Source organism: Anabrus simplex, chromosome 4 (genome assembly GCF_040414725.1).
Source record: "Anabrus simplex isolate iqAnaSimp1 chromosome 4, ASM4041472v1, whole genome shotgun sequence".
NCBI lineage: Eukaryota > Metazoa > Arthropoda > Insecta > Orthoptera > Tettigoniidae > Anabrus > Anabrus simplex.
Window position 1 is genome coordinate 314,337,573 of NC_090268.1, and position 12,828 is coordinate 314,350,400.

A 12,828-nucleotide genomic window follows, 5' to 3' on the forward strand; every position below is an offset into this window, starting at 1 on the left:
AAGATTGGAAGGGATAGACAAGGAAGAGGGAAGGAAGCGGCATTGGCCTTAAGTTAGGTACCATCCCGGCATTCGCCTGGAGGAGAAGTGGGAAACCACGGAAAACCACTTCGAGGGTGGCTGAGGTGGGAATCGAACCCACCTCTACTCAGTTGACCTCCCGAGGCTGAGTGGACCCCGTTCCAGCCCTCGTACCACTTTTCAAATTTTCGTGGCAGAGCCGGTAATCGAACCCGGACCTCCAGGGGTGGCAGCTAATCACGCTAACCAATATTGTAAGTCATACGATCTATAAAAACAGTTGAATTGTCCATTATACCCTTGTAAGTATGGTAGATCACAATAGACGTACGTGAATGACTTGTCAGTATAAGGATACTGATATAAGTACATTACATATCTGTTGGTTCTACAATTATGCCTCTGAATGTTTATTTAGTTTATTGTTTATTTTCGGTTTCTGTTCATTTTCTTTTTTGTAAAAAATCCATGGTGGGGGTTTTCTAACCCACAGTAACCTCCAGTAACACCCTGTAAGAAAATGTGAATGTAAATCTGATTAAGGGACTCGTGTTCTGGAACGTCAGGAGGACTTCACAAAGAACGCAGTTGCAGGAGATTTAATAATGAGTTTAATAAACGTTCTAGGTCACACACACACACACTTGTCAATAAGCGTTTAGGTCACCCTTGAATGGGGCCCATTCATATCGGAAATGGGTCAATCTAATGAGCAACGGAAATGAGATCATCATCATCCGCACCCTAGTTGATATTATTACTGTCAGATAATCATCACAATAATGAGTGTAATAACAGGCATATTCCTTTCTCACCTACTTTATAGTGTCTTGATATACAGAAACAGATAACGCAGTTCAGACCTTTCCTATTCAGTGGCTAACCATTAGAGATGCGAAGTTCACCAGCTAACCAGTTACTTCGACCGGCTCAAACTGCACTAGTTTGCAATCTAGATCGTAATGCTGAAATCAGACGTCGTTCTGTATCGATGCAAAAGAAGAGCTAAAACTCGCCGTGCAAAGTGTGATGTTTACCTCCTAGGAAAACAACTGTTTTAAAATGTTCACTCACGTGTGTAATGTGAAAAAAATGACCTGCTAGAAACAAAGGAAATAGAACATCTGACTGAACTTTTTCATATGAATTTTTCCAGTTATATTAACAATTTTCATCAGCATAAATTTTCGTTATTATTTGTTATCCCAGCCCCCAATGAATTAGAATTAGTTGACTCATTTAAAATATTTTAATTTTATCATTCTTTTATGGCAAATGATGGGAAAACTTGCTCAATAACACCTAAACAGCATGATTGTATCTCTCCACAAACGAACGGTGTTAGAAGGAATGTTTTAATATTTATTTTTAGTTTGCCAGACATTTATAACTTTCCTAAAAAGTATTTGTAAGGAAATAAATTCAACAAAAAAGTTTTCGGTTGGGAATAATGATGGACGAATAGTTCCAAATACGTATCCTAATTTAAAGGAATACGGTCAATAAAGGACAATACAAGAACAATACAGTTCAGGCATATGTACACTGACTGACAAAGCAAATGCAACACCAAGAAGGAGTGGTCAGAACTTTATGCCAATTGCAGGGTAGACTGACGTCACTGAGGTATGCTCATGATGTGAAATGCGCCGCTGTGCTTCGCACGTAGCGAACGATAAATGGGACACGGCGTTGGCGAATGACCCACTTCGTACCGTGATTTATCAGCCGACAGTCATTGTAGAACGTGTTGTCGTGTGCCACAGGACACGTGTATAGCTAAAAATGCCAGGCCGCCGTCAACGGAGGCATTTCCAGCAGACAGACGACTTTACGAGGGGTATGGTGATCGGGCTGAGAAGGGCAAGTTGGTCGCTTCGTCAAATCGCAGCCGATACCCATAGGGATGTGTCCACGGTGCAGCGCCTGTGGCGAAGATGGTTGGCGCAGGGACATGTGGCACGTGCGAGGGGTCCAGGCGCAGCCCGAGTGACGTCAGCACGCGAGGATCGGCGCATCCGCCGCCAAGCGGTGGCAACCCCACACGCCACGTCAACCGCCATTCTTCAGCATGTGCAAGACACCCTGGCTGTTCCAATATCGACCAGAACAATTTCCCGTCGATTGGTTGAAGGAGGCCTGCACTCCCGGCGTCCGCTCAGAAGACTACCATTGACTCCACAGCATAGACGTGCACGCCTGGCATGGTGCCGGGCTAGAGCGACTTGGATGAGGGAATGGCGGAACGTCGTGTTCTCCGATGAGTCACGCTTCTGTTCTGTCAGTGATAGTCACCGCAGACGAGTGTGGCGTCGGCGTGGAGAAAGGTCAAATCCGGCAGTAACTGTGGAGCGCCCTACCGCTAGACAACGCGGCGTCATGGTTTGGGGCGCTATTGCGTATGATTCCACGTCACCTCTAGTGCCTCTAGTGCGTATTCAAGGCACGTTAAATGCCCACCGCTACGTGCAGCATGTGCTGCGGCCGGTGGCACTCCCGTACCTTCAAGGGCTGCCCAATGCTCTGTTTCAGCTGGATAATGCCCGCCCACACACTGCTCGCATCTCCCAACAGGCTCTACGAGGTGTACAGATGCTTCCGTGGCCAGCGTACTCTCCGGATCTCTCACCAATCGAACACGTGTGGGATCTCATTGGACGCCGTTTGCAAACTCTGCCCCAGCCTCGTACGGACGACCAACTGTGGCAAATGGTTGACAGAGAATGGAGAACCATCCCTCAGGACACCATCCGCACTCTTATTGACTCTGTACCTGGACGTGTTTCTGCGTGCATCGCCGCTCGCGGTGGTCCTACATCCTACTGAGTCGATGCCGTGCGCATTGTGTAACCTGCATATCGGTTTGAAATAAACATCAATTATTCGTCCGTGCCGTCTCTGTTTTTTCCCCAACTTTCATCCCTTTCGAACCACTCCTCCTTGGTGTTGCATTGTCACTGTCAGTCAGTGTATATATTTAAAAAATAAAAATAAGCATTTGAAATAGATTTACAATTTTAGGAATTTTTTCTGGAACATTTTTGTGTTCTGAGCCCAAACCTCACCCTCGCAGGAAACGTATAAGAGAAATCCAACCACTATCTCTGATTCTCAAATGGAGTGAGGTAGCATCATAAGATAATCACCACTTGAAGAAGTAAAATATACACATACATTTTATGTTAACTTCCGGTCATAAAGAATAAAAAACGAATGTTCTGATGCAGAACAACATTGTTAAACTATAATCTACAAAAAGTTTCCCATTTTATAGCGGTAATTATACCACGAAAATGCCAACCTATATACAATTAATAGCCGACGAAGTTCTTTGTGTAGAGGTGTACAACCTAATATCCTCTCATTCTCTTTCTCGGTCCGCGGAGGGAGTCAATGACATGATAAAATGCACGTTAACGGTGTCTAAATATGAGAAGTAATGACGAAGAGTAGTTAACAAGAGAAAGCCATATGCTTAGATATGTCCCTTACAAGATCATCACCAAGCTCTGAAAGCTATGGCGCCTTGGAGCACAAGGCATTGCCCTCTTTAGTCTGTCACTATCTCCATCTCCAGCTAGTAGATCTCCGGTTCATGATCTCAAACTTGCGTTGAACATATCTGAGGGATCGATGACATAGAAGGATAGAACCCTGCTGAAATTACTATCCTCAATAATATTAGTTCTACTTACACGAACAATTTAGACTTAATTAATACAGCTTCTTAAAATATCGAGAGATATTTGCCCGTATCGAGTAAATTATTTCCTAAATTATAGCAACTTTAAAAAGCAATTTGGTCCATAGGTGCAATAATTCTTGGTTTTGAAAATCTAGCAGGTCGTCTCCAGAGGTTAATTTCTCTCGATAATAATTCTGAATTTATTTTCTCTTTCAAGTGCTATGTTTCCACTCCATACTACAGTCCGCACCACAGAACTGTAAATATTGTTCTTTGTTTTCGTACAGATTTTATCCCAAAATACTCCGTTCAATTCGACTATAGGGTTGATCCTCCTTGAAGCTGAACTACCTAGAGGGATACGAAGTTACTTTTACCATATAGCTGTTATCTCATAACTTCATTTTGAGTAACCGGTTATTCATTTATTTATTATATGGCCTTATACTCTAATTCTTCGCAAACTGTTGATATTAATAGCTTGTCATCTGCAAGTAAGAGTGGATATATTGCATAATTCTCCATCTTTACTGCCCGGTGCGACCATTCCTTAATTTTGAACTGCTTTTTAAAATTTATTTAAATGATATTTACGGTAAAGCAACAAATATCGAAGTGCCCAAAGTTGATCTAAAATGTTTCAGTCTGGAGTGAATCAAGGACCAGTTACAACAGTTGTAGGCCAGCTTGCCTCAGGAGAGGACACGACGGCTTTATGACACCCTACCCAACGGAATCAGTGCATACATCCAGGCCAAACGGGGTGCAACGACATACTAAATACCAGGTACGAACTGCCAATTTGTTTGTAAATTTGACTCGATTTTGTAATCACTGAAATAACATCACATATCCTCTCAATACGTGGTTTTATTTCGTTTCCTCCTCCCCTTCTCGATACAGTGTATCCGAGTTTCTTATGGTCGGCACTTCGTGTCGGTTTGGTTCAGTTTTACGGTAGGATACCTTCCTGACGCCATTCCTATGTGGAGGGATGAATTCACTATTGCGTGTTTCTGTGGTGATTCGGTGTGATGTATGTTGATGAAGAGGAGTGTATTGAGACGAACACGAACACCTGGTCCACGAGCTAAAAGTATTAATCATACGCAGTTACAATTTCCAGCCCGACTGCGAATCGAACTCTGGGCCTTCCGAATCGAAAGCCAGTGCGATAACCACTCAGCCAAAGAGCCGGACGAAATGGACTAAGATTTACGAAGATTTTTTTGTTTATTTTTTTCAAAACTTCAATATACTCTATTTGTAACTTTTCTTTTCTAGCAAACGTAGAGAATAATTGTATCTGTTGCATTGAGCCCACGAAGACTTCAAAGGCATTAAAAGACAAGATAAATAAAAATTTTATATTAATATTTACAGTATATATTTAATATACTAACCCTTGTCAGTGGGTGTGGTAGAATACATCCACAATATCCCTACCTGTGGTACGAGGCGACTAGAAGGCGGGTAACCCCAGGAGCATTGAAATTGGGAGCAAAGGGTCACGACCGTAGTACCCCTAGATGAGTCCGGTACTGCTTTCACTTACTTGTGCCAGTCTCCTATCCTATATCTCACCTTTCCTATCCGGCCTCCCTTGGTCAACTTTTGTTCTCTTACTATCACTACGGCATTAGTTCTGTGAGGCCTGCTGAGTCTTTTTATTTTCACGCATTCGTGGCCCTTCAATTTTTCTCCGATAATGTCATTCTTCCAAGAGTCGGATCTCTTCCACCTTTCTTTCTGGTTAGTGTTAATAGAGGATGGTTGCCCAGTTGTACTTCCTCTTAAAAGCATAATCACCACCACCACCACCACCACCACCACCACAATAATTCACTTCTGGATCCTTCACACCATCGTGCGTGGAGGACATGAACTTTTACTGCTACGAGATCACTCACCCGAATTTGAGCCTGAATAGGAGAGACAGTATAGGTGTCACGCATTAGAGGAGAGAGCATCGACCTAGGTCAGTAACCTGGGGTCAGTGGGGGAGTTCATAGACACCTTTTAGTCAGAGATCCGTTACGGTAGTGCACTGAGTTCAGTAGTAAAAGAAAACGCATTAGAAGATGTTGACCTCACAGCACGCATTCCTCAACCCTGATAAGCGCAACGAACGAGCAACAAAAGTGCGTCTCCAAATGATTTGTGTCCCATATCGACATCCCGTTGGCATTACTGAGAAGTCCATTACACATTCTACCATGGTTAGAACGCATGCATCCTGTCTGTGTGCATTATAAACTACGCAATGGCGCACGCACCACCGTGTTATCAGTTGGTCGACTTCCTATAACAACATCAGGGCCGGACGGCAAACTCGGAAGTGATGTCACTTCGACCTTCAACACGACTACTGTACACTTGGTATCAGCAATTGCTGGCTTGTTTGCTCTTCTGTCGACGGTTCAGTTCAATAGTGTGTAACGGTTAGCGCTTCTACCTGTAGGAGGTCCGGGCTTCATTTCCAATCCTTGTCCTCGCCCGTACGGCGCTACGCTTTACCAAGCGACTGCCAGTGTTGCCAACTCATATTTTCAATATCCGCTAAATACTACTAAAAATCTGCTAAAATTCCGCCAAGAAATTAGATCTCAACTAATGAGCAATACAAATGAGCAATAATAATAATAATAATAATAATAATAATAATAATAATAATAATAATAATAATAATAATAATAATAATACAAGACCGAGCTCGATAGCTGTAGTCGCTTAAGTGCGGCCAGTATCCAGTATTCGGGAGATAGTAGCTTCGAACCCCACTGTCGGCAGCCCTGAAAATGGTTTTCCGTGGTTTCCCATATTCACACCAGGCAAATGCTGGGGCTGTACCTTAATTAAGGCCACGGCCGCTTCCTTCCCACTCCTAGCCTTTTCCTCTCCCATCGTCGCCATAAGACCATCTGTGTCGGTGCGACGTAAAGCAACAAAAAAAAAAAAAAATAATACAAGAAAATGTCTGCACTCACCTGATCTGTGAGTTCCACTGAGATTAGCCCCTGCCTCGAAGCCGGCGAGGTAAAATGTGGAGGCGTTTTACTGCCGGGTGCAAACTAGGTGAATCCCCTACCTCAAGGGCCACACACAGAACAGGCCAGTTCCTTAAACGGTCTCCCTTCATAGCATAAAATAAATGCTACTCTCTCACAGTTGCATTATCTGTCGTTATTCGTCAACTAAGAGATAAGTAACATTTCCTCACGCATTACAAATTCTTGATACCATGATCTCATAATATCAGATCCAAATAACATGTTTTCCTCATGTGACTGCTAGCCCCTGACAAGAAATACGAAATAGCTCGGAGACAGACTGGAGTACAAATTTTAAAGCAACGTGAAATGGATAAAACACTAAATTCCGCTATAATAAATGGAGAATTCCGCCAAAAATTCCGCTGTCCGCTAAATGATATATTTCTCCGCCGACAGTCTTCTAATTCCGCCAAATTTAGCGGAAAATCCGCTAAGTCGGCAACACTGGTGACCGCTGGTCAGCCCGAAGTCTCAGTAAATACTATCACCGAGCTCGATAGGTTCGAACCCCACTGTCCGCACCCCTGAATAAAGGTTTTCCGTGGTTTCCCATTTTCACACCAGGCTGTACCTTAATTAAGCCCACGGCCGCTTCCTTCCCACTCCTAGCCTTTTCCTCTCCCATCGTCGCCATAAGACCTATCTGTGTCGGTGCGACGTAAAGCAACTAGCAATAAATAAATAAATAAATAAATAAATAAATAAATAAATAAATAAATAAATAAATAAATAAATAAATAAATAAATAAATAAATAAATAAATAAATAAATAAATAAATAAATAAATAAATAAATACTATCGCCCGTTATTCACGGTTTTAATGTTGAAATCATTTCGTAGCAGTTACAGTAGAGGTCCCCTTACCACGAAAATCGTACCAAGCTCGATAGCTACAGTCACTTTAGTGCTGCCTGTATCCTGCATTCCGGAGATAATGGGTTCGAATCTCACTATCGGCAGCCCCGAAGATGGTTTTCCGTGATTTCCCATTTCCACCCCAGGCGAATGCTAGGGCTGTACCTTAACTAACGCCACGGCCGTTTTCTACCCACTTCTAGCCACTTCCAGTCCCATCGTCGCCATAAGATCTTCGGTGCGACTTAAAACAACAAAACCGTAAAATTAAGCAAATTCCTCCATTGTGCCGAACGTTGAAGTCCTAAAGGGCCCATTAAGGTTTCAAATTGTGAGTTTTTGATAGCTCCATCAAACTAAGAAAAGAAAACAAATTTTGAAAATTACTTCCGGCCAAAATGCAGTTCCGGAAAAACAGCCTAAAATCGCTTGTTTTTTACTCGTTTTCTTGTTGATTCAAATCCTAGTCAAATGAACTCATTTACATAATTCTTTTTGTCACGTGTTCCTGGGTTCAATACCCTCCTAAGGTATTTTTTGATTTTTGAAAAATGCCCACACCGAATGTGTGCTTAAGAAGGGCTTAAGTGAAACTCTGCTTTGACTCACATTAGCGCTCATAGTGGTGCTAAGTGAAACAATGCACTGGCTTACATTAGCGCTCGTAGAAGTAGAAAATAGCAAACTGCTAATCTAATCGACCGGATAACGATGATTAAGATTGTAGGATTGTAATTTTTAGAGAAATTATTCTCATACTTTATTATATTTTATTTGCGTACAATTCGTAGCTCATATCCCTAGGATATTTTCAACAATGAGTTGCTTGTTTGAAGGGATAGAACTGTGGATTTTCAAGACCAGGGTCGTAATCCCACCGTCAGATATCTCTGTAATTGTAATCACCAAGGCCAGGATTTTGATGACCTGAAAATGTTTAAAAATCACCTATAAAATGACGGAAAAATCCAGTAAAAAGTTACAACAACTTTAAAGAATGAAACACTTTAAATGAATTTTTACAATCAATTTACTAATTAAGTTGTTTTAGCATATATTTATGTTACAGACATTATAATTAGATTTTGGGCTTTTGCCATGCCAAGAAACGTTTCGCAGAGAAATTTGCTCAGCGTCTTCAGGAGAAAATCTAGATCGTTCACGAGGAAGACTTCCTCAATTGGAATGTCGAAATTTCCAAGAAGTAAGTGGTGAACAAAGTAATCTGTAGTTCTCAGATTGACAAAGCGTTGTAAAGATTCTCAAGTCTCCGTCTTCATCCTCACCTAAAGTTATGATAATATCCATTACTTCTTCTTCTTCATGTACCATGTCCTCGCAGAACGTTGGCGATCAGTAGCATGATCTGTTGTTTGTTCATAGCTGTTCTGAACAGAGTAAGCTTTGTCACCCCAAACCACTGGCTCAAGTTGCCGAGCCATGATGTCCTACTTCTCCCCGGACCACGTTTTCCATTAATTTTCCCTTGGAGTATTACTTGCAGAAGGTGGTATTTAGAGTTCCGCATCATATGACCAAAGTATTCTAGTTTCCTTCTCTTGATGGTAGTGAGAATTTCTGGTTCTTTGTTCATACGGTGCAAAACGTCTATATTGGTCATTTTAGCTGTCCAAGGTATCTTAAGCATCCTTCGGTACGTCCACATTTCAAATGCTTGCAATCTCTTGCACATGGTCTCAGTTAGTGTCCATGCCTCAACGCCGTACAACAGAATGCTGAAAACGTAGCACCGGAGTAGTCGTGTCCGTAGTGAAATGGAAAGGTCACGGCTTGTCAAAAGTTTCCTAAGTCTCTGAAAAGAAGTTCTGGCCTGCTCAATTCTGCATCGGATCTCGTGAGTAAGGTCCCAGTCATCATTGATGTGACATCCCAGGTATTTAAATGTTGCCACTCTCGCGATCTGTTCCTTCGCTGTTGTGAGATTACCTCGAATGCCATCTTCATTCCTACTTATAACCATCCACTTGGTCTTCTTTACATTAAGCTTCAAGCCCATTGCGCTGCTGGCTTCAGTGACAGCATTAAGTAGTTCCTGTAGATCCTGGAGATTGGTTGCAAGTAGCACAGTGTCATCGGCGTACCTGATGTTATTTATGATGAAACCATTAACCACAATTCCTTGAGTCTTTCCGTAAAGAGCATCTCGAAAAATCTTTTCTGAATAGATGTTGAAAAGCATGGGGGAAAGAATACAGCCTTGGCGAACTCCTTTCATAATTGAGACTTCTTCCGAGACACGACCATCAACTCTTATGCCAGCACACTGGTTCCAGTAGAGATTACCAATAATACGAATGTCCCGTCCATCAAGTCCTAATTCCCGAAGAATGTTCATAAGTTCATCATGGCGGACTGTATCGAAAGCCTTCTCGTAATCGATGAAACAAGCAAAAACATCGACATTGACATCTCGGCACCGTTGGACTAATATCTGCAGACTGAATAATGCCTCTCTAGTACCAAAACCATGCCTGAAGCCAAACTGCGAGGTTCCGATATTCTCCTCACATTTGTGATAAATTCTCGCATGCAAGACTTTTAGGAATACTTTCAGAACGTGGCTCATCAAACTAATTGTTCTATATTCATTGCAGAATTTTGCATTGGCTCTCTTAGGCAATATTACGAAAGTCGATTTGAGCCAGTCTCGAGGAATGGTTCCACTGCGGTGGATACTGTTGAATAGGTCAACTAATAATGAAAGGGATTTTTCTTTCTCAAGGAGTTTCAGTATCTCGGCATACATCTCATCAGGGCCAGGAGCCTTCCCATTCTTCGCTGTTCTTATCCATTACTACACGCATAAATGCTTCAACATTCTAAAACATGTAAGAAAAAGGCCTAAAAATACAAAAATTCCAAAAAATGACAAAAAGTGACCTAATAAATTCTACAATGTGGGTATTATGATCAGGATATCCGTACAAGGTAGCAATGTCTGTTGTGATTCAATTGAAAGATGACATGTCATCAAATCACGTATGCTGAATGCACCTCGAACCAACCGTTAGATACAGGTAAAATTCCCTGACCTGCTGGGAGTCAAACACGGGACCTCTGTGTGAGAGGCAGGCATGCTACCCCTAGACCACGGGGCCTGTCATTCCTAATACTGCCAGTGATTTAATATCTGGCAGGAGGGCTGTTATCAAATACAGTAGAGACAATACGCGACACTTACGGATTTAGCCTTGTTAAAATGGGAGACAATTCGACGGTGGCGCTCCTAGTGACTTGACCTGAAAAGTCGCGCTAAATTCAAATATCAATGGAAATGCATATACGAAAATGGATAAATAAATTACGTCAAGAAAGAATGTATTATTGAGATATTAACTTCGAAGTTGCTAAAGCAATTCTGGATAAATGAATGAAGAATTATTTAAAATGTTATTATTTAAAGACTGAAATTAGACATATAAACAAGATGTGAAATGGACTGCTGTGAAATAGCTTGATGTTTCATTTATGCATTACGTTTTTTGCTTTAGCATTCCTGCCTGAACTTTTACGGTTAGATTTGTCTTTTATTCATTTAAAAACATTGTAACATCACATTAAGACACTTGTCAATACCAGTATCGGCACATTCCTTACACACATGATGCTATGAATTAACATTTAAAAGCTGGACAATTTTTCTCTTAACATGAAGCCTACCAACAGAAAGAAAATCTATAAAATCCCAGCTTTAATCTGAGAAGAGGGATAAAAGAAAGAAAAGGGTGAAAATGTTGTCGATAGTGATGCTTTGAGGAATATTTACGTACAATTAGAGTAAAAATGTAACATACCCTTGGCTGTATAGTCGAGGATTTCAAAGTCGCTGGCCTGGAAATGATCTGAACAGATCTTATATTTCTTATATAACCGTAACGTCCCTTCTTTCTTGTACACCTTATCCAAGTCACTTCTGTGACATTTCAAAACCCGCAGATCACACCTACAACAACACATCGGTATTGAAGGTTAACTGCTGCACTATACAATAGAAAATGTCTGTTAGGTCATCAGCCCAGAGGCTGGTTGGATCCTCAAATAGCATCACCAAAGGCTATGCAGTTATAGGGAAACCACAAAAACCAATGGCAGTACCAAAATGAGGCATACTAGGCAAGATGAGGAGTGAGGTAGTTTGCCATTGCTTTCCTCACTGGGTCAGACAGTGCTATTGTAGCACAACTAACCCTATGAGCAACACCTTTCATGACACTCAGACACACTGGTTGTGCTCTGAATGTCATTACTCAGCACCACCCATACCCCAGCAGCTTCCATATTGTCACAGCCATGGATGAGACTGGGACTTCAGTGGAAACTACAGTTTGCTCTGGCCTGTGCCAAGAGATGGATGCAAAAGTACTGTATCCATCAAGAAATGACAGCAGGCAGACAATAGAAAATATGCGTATTATATTTTAAGCCAGTTAAAATATGGGTCGAGCAGGTCAGAAGATTATGAAGTACTTTAAAAATATATCTTCCACTGGAAGAATATATATGCAAACACAATATTACTTACATTTTCTTGTCACGAGGGGAACGGAAGAAAGACCGCGCATTCTTCTCTACTTCATAGTTACTGCAGCCAAACACAACACATACCTTTCCCCTCATGTTGAGAGGAGATATCAAGGAATGACACACGCTACTATTTAATTATGACAACTCACTGAAAACGCATGAATAACACCAAAAACTTCACACACAAATACACGTGCTCTTATGACAGAATCAGTAGTTCTCAGGTCTACCCGCTAAAACGAGCTCTAATAGCTGTCCCTCGATATCTCGCTGAGGAAAACTGTATTTGCTGTTATGTACTTGAGGAAAACGAAGACATGACTTAACTTGACGGGCTTCAAGGGTTCAGCGTTCTCATGTCCTCGGGTTCGATTCCTGGCCAGGTCGAGGGATTTTACTCGTAAAACGATTCATTCCCTTGGCTTCTGTAGTGGGTCCCGAACATTCTTGCAACTCGCTCACCACACAGAATATTATCCTCCACCATAAATAGCACGTAGTTCCCCACACACGGCAGATAGTGCCCGCCCTCATCTGCCTTAAAAGGCTGAACCAGGTAGCAATAGACTCAAAGAATTAAAAGTTCAATAGCACTACAGCATAAAAAGAAGTTGATTTTTAGTGGAAGGATTTTAAGATATCAGCAATCCCAATGAAAATAAAGATCA